Raw genomic sequence first — 18250 nt, 5'->3', positions numbered from 1 at the left:
AATCTGTATTAGTCATAGATAATATAACTGACTATACAAGACATCGGAGAAACTTAGAGAAAAAAATTTGTACTCCATTTTACCAAGTGGCTGATTAAAATTTAACAAGTGGCTGATTAAAAATCAATTGCCTTTCTCTTTGAAAACAATCTAAAAATTTTCTTGATAGACATTTACACCAGGCTATGCTTATAGAATGTAAATCAGACCAAAACAAATGGAGAAAATCTTATACATCAATGGAAAGAATCACTATCAAAGATATCTTTTCTGAAATTGATTAAAATATTGAATAGATTTCAATTAAAATTCCAACAGAGATATTTGAGGAGCTTGCCAAGATTCCCATTGTCATGAAGATGTGGACTAAGAGGAATGCTTATATATAGCAAGTGGTTATGTGACATTGTACATGAACTTTGAAAATTCAATCTGGCATTTTCTTGTAGAGTTAAAAATATGTATACCTTGTACCTCCACAAAAGTCTAGAGAAATTTTTGCCGTGTATGCCAAGAGACTTCAGAAAATGTAGCCCTTAATGCCAAGAGACTTCATCGAGAGTATTCATTGCAGCTTTGTATTAAAAAAAACCTAGAAATAATACAAATGATGATCACTATGAAAATGAATAATTTTCCTGTATTTTAATCATCTAAGAGAATAACATACAAACATAAAAATGAGATATCAGCCCTTTACTAGTCAGCATGGCTAAATTACAAAAACACCAATATGATAGAAGAATAAATATAGCATGGTATCACTTATACAAAGCCTATAAACATACAACACTTAACTCTGATATTTTGGAGACAGGTGTATATGTAGTTAATCCATAGTGAAACATGGGAATAATTAATACTCTGATGGAAAAAAAAAGTAAGATTATTAATGAGGGTACAAACAGTCTTCAAGGTTATTTTTAGTACTTAATTGCTGAATCTGGCAGTGGATTATATATTTTTTAAATTATTCTTTATACCTTAAATATACATTACATATTATTTTTTGTGCTCAAAATATTAAACAATAAAAACAAAAGAAGCAGAATGATTATGTGAGCATCCATGTTGGCATAGGGGCAGGCTGAAGGCGGGGAAGTATTCTAAGCAGGGGCACCATGCTGTTCAGGGAGCAGAGGCAGCAGATTACAAGAACCAGGAGATAAAAATGTATATTGTATTTTAGGGCATTTGTTCCTCTATGACTAAAATTATCCTTCAGAAATGAGTACGTTTTATTTGAATCTTCACAAAGTCTCTCATATAGTAGGGTGGTTTCTTCATTCTTTATTTTCAACAAACAGATACTTTTTGAGGGCAAGACAGAATAGTCTAAAATTACCACAGCCCATAATCATTTTAAATAGTTATAGAATCTACCTGAGCAAATCGGAAAGACAAGGACCAGAACAATCATAATCGTACTGTAGGTACCTACTGACAGTTGTATTTCTTCACCTTCCTTTTTCACGTAACTCCTCCACAATTTATCTGAATAGATCTTTAGAAAACATTAAAATTCCACAAGTCATGAACTCTTTTATTTGAGAGATAAAGGATTTCAAAACTGTATTTAAAATTTAGCTTCATGAATCGGTTTTGATGAAAGAATGTAAAAATGCAAATTTCAGTAAACATTGCAAATTGTTGCTTATGTATTGCCACACATACGCTGGAAGATTTAACTAACATGATCAATTTAAATGTAAACACATTTAAATTCACTGATGATTCCTTGTTGATTATCTCGCTGCTTGTAGCGTTATTTCATTTTTCAATAAAGAATGAAGAGAAATGTCTCAGAGTTTGGTAACGCTATTTGGGTTTTATGCTTGCAATGCTTTGAAAGACTGAGTAAAACATTGCCTGAAAAAAATTCATTTTTGTCTACTGTAACTGGATACCACTACATGGAGCTTATACGTAGGCCATAAACACTTCGAGATATATATATTTTAAAAGAATATAACAACTTTAACTTATATTTACTAATTTTCTCCTACATTATAGCATTTAATCATGCTTGTGTAAGTGTTGGGTAACATGACTTTATTATTGCTGGATCTCTGGTCCAGGCCAGACCTCATGAATTCCAGAGAATAAACATTTCTCACTCCAAAGCCTCAAATGGGGCAAAGGTTTTTGAATAGTTAGAAAAGATTTGGTTTTGCATCTTTTTTTTTTACATGAATGTTTCTCTTAAGCTTTCCCCAGATATTCATGCTTGCCAAATCTATTAAGTAAAGTACTTAGTGTTTGTGGACTCATGTTGAACAAGTAGAGCCTCGTTCCCTATAATCATATAAAATAGGAGACACTTTCATTTGCTGAACAGCATGATGAAGGATTCTATCAACCGTTGTGCTTCTCAAAGACAAGGTAAATGTGGTTGCTGCTAAATTAACCTTTCCTTAAAACAAAGCTGGATTGTGTTTTCTGGTGGCTAATCACAAAATGGGTAAATTCTATGGCTCAGGATAAATATCACCTGCTGATAATAGTTATTTCCTTAGTCTCAATTTTAATTAATTATGTTGTCAAAATGTTTCAGTGAACTCTTGGAAAACTGTACCATAAATAATACCTATAAGTTAATAAACAAAAGAGCTTACATTTCAGCATTAAAACCCCAAAGCTGCAATCACACCACTGTATTTATTGTCTGATAAAATGTCCAAGGGCAACAAATGGGTAGAATTTGCCAAGATGTAACTGTTTGTTGAAATATACTTTTCTCACATATCAAATTGCTAAGGTGATGAAAAAGTAACAAAAATGAGATTTTAATCAAACTGTACAATATGCTATTTTTGTAAGTGGGAAGAAGTATTGAACATCTCCAGCTAGAAATAATAATGAGCATTCTGCTTAATAGCCCACTGCTTATGGATGCAAAGGAGATAACTTAAGTGAAACACATTCGTATGGAAATAATCATATTTGGCAAAAGTCTATGACCATTTTGTTGAGAATTACAGAGGAAAAGATATATATTTTGTAATATAAAGTATATTATTAAGCTAATATTTAGTTCATTTCTTCAAACTTCTATCTTCTTTTAAAATACAGTAATTAATTTTGGAGCTTAAATATTTTATGGTCTCTCATTAATATGTATAAGAAATTTGTCATCTTTATTATGACATGCCCTTGCTAAAATTGTTAAGAATTTTTTGGCCAATATAATATGGCAATGAAGGGATTTTGGGGAAGGAAAAAATTAAAATGGTTGTAATGAAATCTCATTTTGAAGACATGAATGTTTAAAAGTACTCTTGTATACATGAAAAAAATTAAGAATGAAAGCTTCAAGAAGCCTATTTTGAAAGCCATTGTTTGAAATAAAACCTACAAAAGTCAATGCTTTAGAAAAAATGGTGAAGAACCCAGAATGATGTCCTCTTATGTCAAGACATAAGAGCGTCTCCAACTCTAGACTCAATGATCCCCTACAATGCATTGGTTGGGTGCCATATTCTCATCTTTCTACAGAGGAATAACTATTTTATATTTTAAGTGGCCATGACAAAAAATTCTACAAAATAGAGCAAAATATACATAAGCTTTTAAATCAAGCTAGTTTCAGTACTTCATCTTCATTATTGTTGCCCGGTAGCAGAGTACCCCCCGACCCAGAAGTTCCATTGGCTTACGTTATGACAGAACAAGAAACTGAACTGCTGTAACATAGCCACTTGGTAAATATGTATTGAATTAAATAAGAACTTTATTGTCAGTGTCCTACCATATCTGAACTGTCATCTGACATGCACACTGAGTTTCAATGAAATTTAAAAATATTGCCTTGTGATTTTTTTTTTAGAGGTTGATTTTTTGAAGTTGTCACAGTTGTTTTTCTTGATATCTGTTCTATCTATGAATTGCGAGAAACACACAGTCACTTTGAGGAAGATAGGACATAGGAACATTACAAACAAAAAAAGGCAAAAGAAAAATAGATGAAAGAGATTTTTATTATTTTTATTCCTGGGTTTTTCCCTGGGTGTTTTAGATAATATTTTGTGCCTTAGAGAACAATATTAGAGCATGAAAGGAAGCCTTTTGTTAGTATTTTAATTTTTTCTTACCCTTATTCTTTATTATCACAGTTTGCATTATTGATGAGACAATTTTAGTTAAGAGGTAGTTCCCTTAGAATGGGAAATTCCGTTCAAGAAACAATTATGGGCACCTCACAATTTTGTAAGTAACATTTTTACTAAGTAAGTGGTATTTAACTTACAATGAGGTGATAAAGAACATGGATTTGAAGATACAGAGTGTTACTTTTGGGTCTCAGAATTAAAAATTTGGCATTCTACTCAGTTCTTCTAGGTGTCTGATCCTTACAAGTGGAAACAGTGGGCTCTTACAGTTGTAAAGTTACAATAAGTTATAAGAATGTAGCACAGTACCTGATGTATAATAAGTACATAATAAATATTAGCTATTATTAGTATTACACCTACCAAATTTAACAACAACAAAATGTTCATGATTAAAAGGTATGAAGTAAGATTCAGTAACAAATTATATATAAAGGGGCATGTGACATCCTATTGATTACCAGGGTGACTTCAATTATTTTGGTTCTTTCTTAGGCGCCATTTCGTGTGGATCACTACTCAAAACATATCTCACTGAAAAGCAGAAATCTTTCCCCAGTAGGGAAGGGGTCATTCTTGTTTCAGTAATTAACTAGTAGCCGCACTGTCTTGCTGAAACCATTAGCCAAGATGTAAAGATCAATTTATGGAAAAAAAAAATCTGTCCTCTGCTTCAGTAGAAGGTAAAGGATGCTGTTCACAAATGTAGGTGATTCTGAGGCTATGATGAAGAGAAGTACTTTTCTGGTGGGCTCTTACTAGCATGTAGTCCAAATGGGGCTTTAGGAATAGAGCCAAGATCAGGCCTAGGAAAGCAGTCTTGGCAGGAGGAGCTTCAGATATTAAAAGTCAAATAACAAGGAATAACCAGAGAGTGCACAAAGTCCAGGTATTTCATTCACCAATTTCTTGTCTTTTTATTCATAATTTAAATAAGAAAGATCTAGTGAAGTCTTTTCTTTTTCCTTCAGCTTTTAAGTTCTGGGGTACACATGCAGGTTGTGCAGGTTTGTTACATAGGTAAACGTGTGCCATGGTGGTTTGTGGCACAGATCAACCCATCACCTTGGTGTTAGCCCAGCATCCATTAGCTATTCTTCCTGGTGCCTACCCTACCCCCACCCCCCTCAACAGGCATCAGTGTGCCTTGTTCTCCACCATGTGCCTATGAGTTCTCATTGGTTCACCTACCACTTATAAGTGCAAATATGCTGTGTTTGGTTTTCTGTTCCTGTGTTAGTTTGCTGAGGATAATGGCTTTAGCTCTGTCAAGGTCTAGGCACAAATACCATTTAACCTAGCAATCCCATTACTGGGTATATACCTAAAGGAATATAAATCATTCTCTTATAAAGATACATGCATGCATATGTTCATTGCACCACTTTTCACAATAGCAAAGACACGGGATGTAGTGAAGTCCTAAAGGGGCAGAATGAAAGAAAGTCATTCAAATACATTGTAGTTTTGAATGAAAAATGCAAAACAATTTTTTAGAGCTCCAGGTTCAAATGACGTCACATCATACAACTGTAGTTTGCTTGCTTGAATCAGCAGGGGACAATGGGATAATGGTTCCTATAATGTGGATTAAACTCTTTCAAAGTAGTGTTGCTTTTCCCCGAATAATTTAGAAATAGCTTTTTTGAAATGTTTCTAATAGTCCCTTACATGCATACAGGGGCAAGACCAAAGCCAAGTTAAAGCAACAGGAACTATAAACTACAAAGACTCTTCCACTTTTGATTACTAAGAATCTATTCCTGACTTAATGTTATTTTGCTTGGCAACTTCTTCCAAAGTTTTTTAGACCAAAATTTTCATAGGAAACATGCAGTCACCCACATAAATAGACTTCAGTAAGCTCATTCATTCTATCAGTTTTCTGACACATGGTTTCAGATGTCTAGAACCCAGTACATATCCAAGACAATCTTTGCCATCATATGAATAGAATTATATCAGTCTGGTACCATCAGGCTTCCAAATTATGTCCAGATATACTGAACATCCTATTAATGTACAGATAAAGCTAAGTTCAAACAAGATTCCTGTTACATTCAGAATTGTGGGTAGGATGCAGTTTAAATTATCCCATTTATTAAAGCCATCCTGTTAATTTATCATTTTATTCTATTTTGGGCTATGATGAAACAGTAATGCTTAAGTTCACTTTATCTCCAAAAGAATGATCAGAGTCTGAATGGTTTGTGTACATCATCAGCTAGCTACATTTGAAGTACAGTTGTGAAGCACTGAGACATGGCTTTCAGAGTAGTAAAAAGGCCATGTATACCATCAGTCAGTTAAAAAATAATACATTCAAAATATGAGACTGTTTTATCTGTGTTGATTTTTTCGTACAAGTCAAATAGTAGCTTTAGTTAAATCTATTTTATACTGAACTGTTTTTGCAAGGTTTATGTGACCTAACTGAAGGAAGAAAAGAAAGCAAAGATGCTTTTGATAATGGGGAGAATGGGGAATAATGAACTCTTCGAGGAATGGAGTCAGTCTGGACATGAGCAGCAGACAGTGCAAGGGTCTCAACTACTTCAGATGTTGTGAATGCAGAAGGTAGTGAGGATTGCAGTGTCCCACAGAGGCATTCTTAGTTACCACTTGTAATAATCATATGCTGGATATCAATTAATTAGTAACAATGTCTTATAGCAGCAATCATTTATTATGTATGTTAAGCTATAGCAAATACTTCTACAAATAGCATTTTAGAAAGCAACCTCTAGAAGAGGGTCATGATAAAAGCACTGTTCAAAAATCTTCAATCCTTTTTTTGGCCTACTGTAGATAGTATTAAAGTACGAAAAATTTTCTTAGGGTTAATTCAAGCTTCTGTGTCTTGACATTATGAACTCAACTTATCTTTAAATCCTCATTCTTCTTACTTTTAGCCATATTAACTGTTCTCTTTATTTTTCTTAGAAAAATGCTCTACTTGCTTCTATGAATGTGTCAACAGCACTTTTTTTTTTTATACAGACTTTTACACCTTTTGCCCAGGCTGAAGTGCAGTGGTGTGATCTAGGCTCACTGCAACCTCCGCCTCCCAGGTTCAAGCAGTTCTCCTGCCTCAGCCTCCCACATAGCTGGGATTACAGGCATGCGCCATTACGCCTGGCTAATTTTGTATTTTTAGTAGAGATAGGGTTTCTCCATGTTGGTCAGGCTGGTCTTAAACTACTGACCTCAGGTAATTGGCCCGCCTTGGCCTCCCAAAGTGCTGGGATTACAGGCCTGCGCCACCGCACCCAGCCTCCACAGCATTTTTTAATTTCTGAAATGCTTCCTCATGTCTATCCAGCTCCAATAAAATTCCAGCACAATTCTTAATAGTTCCTTGAAAACTATTCCTAAAGATATCTATAATGACTTTTTTTTTTAATTTAAATTTACCACTCATCCACTCAGTATACCACTGCTTTAGCAATGAATCATATTCTTCCTGGTAAAATATGTGTATTGCTATTTAATATTTCATAACTGTAAAAAACTTTATCTGTATATCACTGCCATTAGTAAATTATAAAACCCAGATAGATGGAGACCTCAGTATGTTTTCTAATGTTATATAATACCTTTTGTTACGAAAATCTTAAGTAGTCCTTTATTTTTTAAGTGAATATGATCACGCTTGACCAAAATATGTATGCCATCTCCAAACCTAACCAGATAATCATAAAATGTTGGACTAAATAAAATATTTTTATCCAACCTAATTATGAGATTAGTAGTGCTTCTTGTTTAAATACTGGAGTACTCTAATAAATATTTTGCATTAATAAGGGTTTATGGTTTTTAAGCAATAACATCCAACTCCAGATGATGCCAAGTTCTAAAAAAGGAGTTTAATACAAGTGTATTTGCCCAGCAACTTCACGGCTAGGTACCGTCTCAAAAGATATGAAAGCATATGCCCACAAAAAGATGTGTATGAATCTTCAAAGTAGATCAATTCATAATAGCCCCAAATTGGAAAGAAATAAAATGTCTATCACAGGATAGTGAATCAACAAATTGTAACCTATTCATATGAAGGAGCACTTCTTAGCAATAACATGAGTGAAAAATCCCAAAAATATTAGGTTGAGCAACAAAGGCCAGACACTAAAGATATATAAGATATTGTTCCATTCATATGAAGCTTAAGTTGCCAAGATTAATCTGTAGGGATAAAAATATCAGAACAGTGCTTCCCCCAGGGGAGGCGGTACTGTGGAGAAAAGGGCATGAGAAACACTCTTCAGTTATGCAAACATTCTATATATTAATGAGGGATGATAATATTCATGGGTAAAATTTTTCAAATCTCAAACAGTACATGTAAGTTCTGTACATTTTAATTTATGCAAGATAAATCTCCATAATAAAAAAGATATGGAATAGCTTTAAAAATATCACTGGGAGGCCTCCATAACAAGAGACAAAACCATTCCTTAGATATTGTATAATGAGAATACTGAAAGTTTTTAAGGTCACCACTGAGCTTCAGATCTCAAAGTTTGCGCTTCTGGCACACACGTGGATGTGTATGTATGTGTGTGGTGAGCACACATGCATGCATTTTTATGAATGAGTGTGCCTCACTGCATTTGCTGACTTCACTTTAACTTGATTACCTCTGTAATGGCCCAATCTTCAAATAAGACCACATTCTGAGCAACTGGGGTTGGGATTCAACATGTGAATTTGAGGGAGTGGGGACACAATTCAATCCATGACTTGTAGGCAGCAGCAAACATAAAGTATAGTACATCTTACAGTGTCTCTCTGCAGCAAATTAAAATATTTGGCTCTGAAATCATTGGCAGAACTTGTCACATGGCTCTATCTTCAGTGTGTATGGAAAATTGAAATCCTGCTCTATACTAGGAAGAGAGGGAGCCGAAAGTATTTGGTGAATAGCGTTAATGATCACTTGCCCTAGTATTTGATTCTTTTAATAAATATATCAGTATTTTTAGAGTAAGCAAAGGAGGGATTAACAACTCATATGGCTTGGCTGTGTCCCTACCCATATCTCCTCTTGAATTGTAGTTCCCATAATCCCCATATGTTGTGGGAGGGACCCAGTGGGAAGTAACTGAATCATGGAGGTGATTACCTCCATGCTGTTCTCATGATTGTGAATGAATTCTCACAAGATCTGATGGTTTTATAAGGGAGTTTTCCTCTTTTGCTTGGCACTTCTCCTTCCTGCTGTCATGTGAAGAAGGACGTGTTTGCTTCCCGTTCCGCCATGATTCCTGAGACCTCCCGAGCCATGTGGAACTGTAAGTCAATTAAACCTCTTTCCTTTATAAATTACCCAGTCTGTGGCAGATCTTTCTAGCAGCCTAAGAATGGACTACTATAACAACCAAGACAAGATACCAGTGATCATGCTCTTTTTCTACACAGTAGTAATTTTCATATACATTAAATGTTCTATTATTTCATTTTAGTTTCCTATGTTTGCAGAAAATAAGGGCATAATAACAATGGTGTTCTGATTATTCTATTCATGAAGTTAACATTGCTGGAAAACTAAAAAAAAATCTAGATAGAGACAAATATCTTAAATATTACACCACATTAACTTCCATTGAAGAAAAGTTTTCAGGAAATCATAGTGAAACTAAATATTATTAAGGTTTAGAAGAATATTATATAAATAAAAGATTGGCTTCCTGGACAATGGGACAGTCTACATTATATCTTTGCTATTTAAGTTCTAAATAAATTAAAAACTCTTTTCTGCATGATATCATGAGTAATGTAATATGCATGCTAAAAAACACCGTTTAAAACTGACACATACTATATGGTTAATGCTCTGTGGAAATTTCTTTTTCTTACTATTAAATTTTATTATCCTGTATATTTAATTCCAGGACAAAGTCTTATTTATTTGGTTTTTCTTATTTTTGCCACTACCATAACAACACATAATTCAATGACCCAAAGCTATCTTTTTCTTTTCCTTTTCTTTAATATTGTAATCTGCAAATGTATCCCTGTTTAGGTATTGATATCATCTATCACTAAGGCTATTTTCTGCAGATGTACATGTTCCTTTGATGACCTTAGTTTATTGTTACCAAAATTTATTAAATGTGATTCCTTGTCTACATAAGCATTTTTTTTTCATTTAATAGTGAGGGTTACAATGCAAGGACACTTTCACCTATTCCTGGGGGTGTTCATTAACAAATACGAAGGAGTGCTATGTGAAATGAATAAATATTGGGGGTGGAGTAAAGGAAATAGAACAGATTTCTGAAAGTACAACACATTTAAAACAAATTTAATTTCTATAAATTTGTACCTTATTGTAGGCCTGGTTATAGAAAATCTATTCTTAAAAGCCCATTTCATTTTATAAAATATTTTCCTTACAATACTTTAAAACTGAAACCATATAGTAATTTACAGAAGGGAGTGATGGGGGGCACAGTATTTAATACTAAGTTTAGGAAGAAAATATATCTTTTTTCTTTTTCTTTCTTTCTTTTTTTTTTTTTTTTTTTGAGACAGGGTCTCACAATGGCATGATCTCGGCTCACTGCAGCTTCCCTCAGGATCCCAGATTTAAGCATTTCTCCCATCGCAGCCTCCCAAGTAGCTGGGACTAGTACAATCATGTGCCACCATGCCCCGCTATTTTTTTTTTCTTTTTTTTGTATTTTTTGGTAGAGACAGGCTTTCACCATGTTCGTCAGGCCGGTCTTGAACTCCTGACCTCAAGTGATGTGCCCACCTCGGCCTCCCAAAGTGCTAGGATTACAGCCGTGAGCTACTGCGCATGACCTAGGAAGAGGAGATATCTATGTTGTTTCCTAAAAAGCCAAAAAACATATAGAAAAAGATATATAGTAATATGCATTAAAATACAAGTATTCAAAAATATATAGAAATATGTAGAGGATTGCTTTCATCATAACACATACAATATCTGAGACACATTTATGTTGATACCCAATAATTGTATTAACGGTCAAGTGATAAAACTGTAAAGGGAATGATTTTTACTCAGTTAAAACACATCTGAATGTTTGTGCTATCACTTGATTAGTTCTCTGGTTCATTTTACTGTTAACTCATTAAACAACACCCACTATATTGTTTATTCAACTATAATTTAATAATCCATTGAGACTCATCCTTGAGAATTGGAGGAGAGGAAGGGGATCAGTAAAGAAACATCCATCACTGCTGTTCACAGCGTTCTTGCTAATGTGGCCAACAAACCATGTGTGAATGAAGGTCAATGACAATTGAGGGAAGACTTGGAAATAACTAGGGCAGGTCCAAGACATAACGAAGTGCGCCGTCTGGCCCTCTGTGCAAATGCATAGAAGAAAGTTGAAATTTTGTGTTTCCTTCTCATCAACATAATTCTGCCATCATTCCACATTCCTCTGGCTAAATTACCTTCTTTCTGGAATGTGGTAGTCTTCTCCTTCCTGCCTGCTGCTAGACCACAATAGAATTTGAAAAACGGACTGTGGATGCATTGTAGTTGGATAAAAAGTAAGAGAGGTGTTCATGTCTATGTATTGCCTTTCATAAAAGTTACTTTACATGGTTCTTGGAAGTTTCCCTTTGGCTCATGTCTTCGTTTAGTTGACTTTCTGAATTCTTAATTGCTTTATCTATTTATTCTTAATATATAGAACTAAATGAAAAAAGAAATTAAAACAAAAATCAAGAATAAAATTAATGATATTAAAAGCCTAATTGAAAGCGTTTGAAGTAATAATTAAGATAATGAGGAAAATCACTTTTCCGTTTTGCAATGTATTTTATTGCTATGTAATTTGTCTTAAATCATCCTGATTTGTATTGAACCATAATTTTTTTTTTTTCTTGAGATGGAGCCTTGTTCTGTCGCCCAGGTTAGAGTGCAGTGGTGCAATCTCGGCTCACTGCAGCCTCCGCCTCCCTGGTTCAAGTGATTCTTCTGCCTTAGCCTCCCGAGTAGCTGGGATTACAGGCACCTGCCACTGCACCCAGCTAATTTTTGTATTTTTAGTAGAGACAGGGTTTCACCGTCTTGGCCAGGCTGGTCTCGAACTCCTGACCTTCTGATCCACCTGCCTCAGCCTCCCAAAGTGCTGGAATTACAGGCGTGACCCACTGTGCCCAGCCTGAACCATAAAAATTTAAACAAACAAATAAAAGACTACTATGACTAGGAAAATATCTGAGAGAAGTACTAAAGAAAATCTGGCATATAAAAATGCAAAGAATAAAAGAATTTATTTGTTGTACGGTTGGATACTGTAATCAAAACATGCTCTTATTTCCTGATCAAGTTTTGTAAAATAAATCAGTAAACCCTGCTTTAATCTGTTTTTTCAAATTGACTAGCAAAATATGTATTAGCATGGTTAATGAACTATAAAACACATTATTCATTGTTTTATTCAAAGATGCTTGTGCTAAAAATATTGTTATTTATACCTGCAGCTATAACTAAAAGAACAAACGTAAAACTGACTTTGCTTTCCAAGTCATACAAATCATATAAAAACAATTCCACAAATTAAAATCAAACCTCTTTGACACGACACTTTTGTTTTTTATGAGTATTACATCATCTCACATATTACATCCAGGTTTAGCATTGAGTTGTTCTTAAAATAAAGTTATTTAAACTTAATGTACTTCAGTGCAACTTGTCCCTACTCAGTATTTCATTGTACAGTGAGCTGCTAGTTAATATCTTATCATTTACCCCGGAATTTCAGTATTAATCAGGATTTCTGGGTCTACTTTAGTTAGCATTCCTTGACGTGACATTCTCACATATTCATCACTTTCCAATGTATTTTCTCTTCTAGAAATAGATTTGCATTCCTCACGAAGCTTTCATCTTTGTCTCTGGGCCTTTGTTTATATTTTAGTAACAGATATTATTGTACGTAACTGTGTAGTGGGCCTAGCAGAGTAAATAACATGCATAGGACGACCAACACACATAGGGTGACCAATCGTCCTGTTTTGCCTGGAACTGGAGTGTTTTGTAGGACACAGGACTTTCAGCACTAGAAGCACAAAAGGAAAGAAAAAAAAAAACAGTCAGCTTATGAAGATTTGGTCACTTCACATATGCTATGTTTTCAGTAAGGTAGAATTCCTTTACTTGTATCTCTTTCAATATTTCTTAATTCAAAGGAAAAAAGATATCCCCCTATCCTTGAAGCATTTGGAAGATTTGTGTTCATGAAATTCTCTTCATCTAAATGACACAGTGTCCTCTCCTATAAATCACTGTATTGGCCCTGAGCCTTTCTACATAGCTGTAAGTGGTTGTTTTGTCTGAGTGCTGTTGCTGAAGGCCTTGTCAACCATGACAGTGAGCAGACACAAAAACACCTCCATGTTTATATTTGAGAATTTTAATGTATAAGGACCTGTAAAATCATACCTACTCATTTTTTGGCTCTGGGGATCAAGTCAGGTAAATGCCTAAAAATCAAAAAGCATTCTACTCAATTTTTATAGTTGAATATTCAGTTTAAGCCTTTTGTTTCATTTTGATTTTTGCTGTTTTCTCCATCCGGTGACTCAAGGATGTTGTTTAGATGTGTTTGTTCTCCCTTGGCTCATGGAAAGATTACAAAGTTCAAAGACAACTTCAATTGCTACAGATAGGTTTCCGAAGCCATGCTGGAAAGATGGGGTGAGAAAAAGTAGCAAGAGAAAGAAACCATGCCGTAGTTGGGGGCAAGGTCGGCTACATAACTTGTGGACTCCAGTGCAAAATAAAAATGCAGGGCCCCTTGTTCAAAAAGGAGGAAAAATGCTTCATTCTTGCTTTTGTGATTTCCCTATAAACAGTCATGATGTTTTAAAATTTTATGTTAATGTTGCACTCTGTCAGCACAGGAATACTTACAGGGGAACATAGACCCTAACAAGTGCCAGGGGCCCCACTCTGTAACTAGGCTCATGGGGCATGTGCCCAACCCTGAGCTTCTTCACATCCACACCCAGGACCCCTCTGAGGATAGAGGGTGTCAGCGGTCACTGGCAGAGACTGGGAAGCCAGCTGCTGAGAACCAGTACAGGGAAGGCCAGAAAGCCCCAAAGCAAGACCATGTGTGTGTGTCAGTGCTCCAAGGTCCTAGGGCGTGCTGTATTCCCCCATCATACATCACTTTACAGTTCAAATTCAAAGGGAAATTTATTAAAATTATTAGGAGAGCAACCAGCGAGCATCAAACAGCAAGTCTCTGAGTGTGGAGCCCTGTCAGATTGCACTGGTCACAGCCATGGAGCTGCCCCTGGATGGGGCAAATTCGCTATGACTATAATCCTGGAGAGGAATCTATGAGTCTTGCAGCTGGCAGGACAGTAAAGGGTATCCAAGTCCCACTCCCGGCAATAATCCTCTAAAGGGAAAGAAACTCCAAGGAGACGGACATGGGACATGTCCATCTAGCTAACTAGCCTTTCTGAATCCCAAAACTGTTGAAAAATTATCTTGCTTAAATTTTACTTTAAAGGGCGATGTGATTTAGGACAGAAGAGATATCAGTGACAATGGCAACCTCAACATGAAAGCGTCCTTCCCAAGTTTCGGGCAAATACATGATAATCTCAGATCCTTGTTCAATGGTTGTGAGGAAGCACCATTGCAAATGTTAGCAATTTTTATTTCCAGGCATTCCAACAGGACGGTGGATGCAGATTTAATGTGATTTAGTGGAACTAATACAGAGTGATTTTTCTTACACACAAAGTTTGGAAATAATACTCGAAGAAATGGCTGCTTTGTTACAAACTTTGATATATTATTGTTTATATAAGCAACTAGTAATATTATTGATAGTTAACATTTAGTATTTAATCACTATGCTTCATATGCTGTTCTATTCATTTTATATGCATTATTTTACATAATCCTTACAGCACCATGTAAATGATATAATACTATTAACCTCCTTTTACACATGAGAAAATGAATGCAGACAGCATTTAATGAATTATCTAAAATGATACATCTAGCAATTGTAGGTTCAGGATTTGACCAAATAAATAGGCTCCAGAACTTGTCATATAAACTATTAATTGGCTTATATTTACAATAAAATGGAAGTCATTACTTCATTTTACCTTCATTTCAATGTTGTTCATTTTTGTACCCAACCAAGAACTGATGGTAGAAATCGAATATGATTGTGTGCTTTTAAAACTTCAAATCTAGTTTTTGAAATTGCTTTTGGTGTTTGGACAATTTGGGAGATACCATAGGATAAAATATTACAGAATTTATTCATATAAGCCTATAATTGTTACTTCAAATGTGAAGTCTGGCTTTCAAGCCCAAACTGACCTGTTTGAAGTGGAAAATAAATATATTTTACAATGGATAACACAATAATACACAATTTGGTTGATCAGAATATGTGTATGCCTGAGTAATCTTTATATGGCATATGATCTATTTAGCCCTATGAGATTGGAAAAGAAGAAAATGAAAAAAATATTTACACTTAAGAAATAACTTCAGGCCGGGCACAGTGGCTCATGCCTGTAATCCCAGCATTTTGAGAGGCTGAGGCGGGTGGGCAACCTGAAGTCAGGAGTTCAAGACCAGCCTGGCCAACATGGTGAAACCCCATCTCTACTAAAAAAAAACAAAAAAACAAAAAAAAAACAAAATAGCTGGGCTTGGTGATGCATGCCTGTAAACCCAGCTACTCAGGAGACTGAGGCAGGAGAATTGCTTGAACCTGGGATGCAGAGGTTACAGTGAATTGAGATTGCACCACTGCACTCCAGCCTGGGTGACACAGCAAGACCCTGTACCTTGTCTCAGAGGAGAATTTGGACTGTGGACTCTTGAGTTAGAGCTGAAATGAGTTAAGACTTTGGGGGACTGTTGAGAAGGCGTGATTGATTTAGAAATGTGAAGACATGAGATTTGGGAGGGGCCAGGGGCAGAATGGTATGGTTTGGCTCTGTGTCCCCACGCAAATCTCATCTTGTACTCCCATCATTTCCATGTGTTGTGGGAGGGATGCATTGAGAGATAATTGAATCTTGGGGATGGGTCTTTCCCATGATGTTCTTATGATAGTGAATAAGTCTTGTGAGATCTGATCATTTTAAAAACTGGAGTTTCCCTGTGTAAGCGCTATCTTTTGGCCTGCTGCTATCCATGTAAGATGTGACTTGCTCCTCCTTGCCTTCTACCATGATTGTGAGGCTTCTCCATCCACATAGAACTGTAGATCGATTAAACCTCTTTCTTTTGTAAATTGCCCAGTATCAGGTATGTCTTTATCAGCAGCAGAGATTGGAACTGAGGGCGATAGCACATTTTTGTGCAACTCTATAATTTTTATTATTTCCTGAAGACAAATATATTTTCCGTTGTCAATGGAAAGATGGTGTGACTTCATTCCTGTGGCTGAAATTCCTTTCTTTTCTTTTGGGGAGGAAATAAGATGATTAGAATCGTGTTCTTCAGTGAACCACTATATGCGAATTTCAATGCCAGTGTTTGGAGATCCCCCATGGATTCTTGCAAAAAACTTAGAGGTAATCTTAACTACATTTAGATCTGAGGGATTTTGCCTCCAGATGGCTTCCCAAAGGCCAATCAGTAACCTAAGAGGTGGCAATGGCATAATAATGTATTCTAAATTATCTGGCAAATTTCACTTTGTGTAGAAGACTGTCTAGTCAATTCAGACAAAGACAAATTTAATTATTGCACCAGGAGACTTCTTGGCAAAATTACATTTTTGGAATTTCATTTTAAGCAACTGCAAATCTATAGGTTTATATGTGCCAATCCTTCTCTTTTGTTTTGGATGGTTTGTTTTTGCAACAATATGTTTGCTATGGTCAAAGGATAATTCTCAGTCAAGTGTGCAAACATGTTTCATGAATTTCAATGTAATGCAAATGAAGCATGAAGCAGAGTTTAGCAAATTGCACAATTAATTCCGTGTAATACCATATATTTAATTCATCAATATAGACAGTTCTGAATAAAGCAATAAGTGAATCTAAATCTTCATTTGATAAAACTATTTGGTCAGTTGTTGCAGGAAGTCAGGGACCCCGAATGGAGGGACTGGCTGAAGCCGTAGCAGAAGAACATAAATTGAGACGATTTCATGGAAATTTGTTAGTTCCCCAGATTAATACTTTTATAATTTCTTACGCCTGTCTTTACTGCAGTCTCTGAACATAAATTGTGAAGATTTCATGGACATTTATCACTTTCCCAATCCATACTCTTGTGATTTCCTATGCCTGTCTTTAATCTCTTAATCCCGTCATCTTCATAAGCTGAGGATGTATGTCACCTCAGGACCCTGTGATGATTGCGTTAACTGCACAAATTGTTTGTAGAGCCTGTGTATTTGAACAGTATGAAATCTGGGCACCTTAAGAACAGGATAACAGCGATTTTCAGGGAACAAGTGAGATAACCTTAAATTCTGGCTGCCTGTGGGCCAGGCAGGACAGAGCCATATTTCTCTTATTACCGAAAACAGGCAAGAGAAATATCACTGAATTCTTTCCCCAGTAAGGAATATTAATAACAGCCGTGGGAAAAGAATGCATTCCCAGGGCGGGGCCTCTAAAATGGCCACTGTGGGAGTGTCTGCCTTTTGCAGATGTAGATAGGGGTGAAACATGCCCTAGTCTCCTGCAGCACCCCCAGGCTTGCTAGGATTAGGAAATTCCAGCCTGGCCAATTCTAGTCAGACTGGTTCTCTGCTCTTGAACCCTGACAATGCATGCACAGCAGGACATGGAAGTTCATTAGTGATTCTGGTTTCTCCCTGACCTTCTGCCTTGTGATCTTTTGTTGCCCTTGAAGCATGTGATCTCTGTGACCCACACCCTATTCATACACTCCCTCCCCTTTGAAAATTGCTAATAAAAACTTGCTGGTTTTACGGCTCAGGGGGCATCACGGAACCTGCCAACATGTGATATCTCCCCCGGACACCCAGCTTCAAATTTCTCTCTTCTATACCCTTTCCCTTTATTTCTCAGACTGGCCGACACTGAGGGAAAATAGAAAAGGACCCATGTAAAATATCGGGGGCTGAATTTTCCCCGTTAGTCAGTTAGATTATCCTTAAACTGAACAAAGTATTTTTTCCCAT

At 35.8% G+C, this 18250-nt stretch overlaps 1 long non-coding RNA gene across 1 annotated transcript in view; it reads left to right on the top strand.

Moving 5' to 3' along the window:
• The first annotated feature begins 9244 nt into the window (after positions 1-9244).
• Positions 9245-18250, top strand: part of LOC134730966 (uncharacterized) — a 38786-nt gene continuing 29780 nt past the window's right edge. Inside the window, exon 1 of the long non-coding RNA XR_010112912.1 lies at positions 9245-9400. This is a non-coding gene — a long non-coding RNA (uncharacterized LOC134730966). The remainder of the gene's footprint in view (positions 9401-18250) is intronic.

This window comes from Pan paniscus, chromosome 7 (assembly GCF_029289425.2).
Source record: "Pan paniscus chromosome 7, NHGRI_mPanPan1-v2.0_pri, whole genome shotgun sequence".
Taxonomy (NCBI): Eukaryota; Metazoa; Chordata; class Mammalia; order Primates; family Hominidae; genus Pan; species Pan paniscus.
This window is presented reverse-complemented; position numbering and strand designations above follow the sequence as displayed.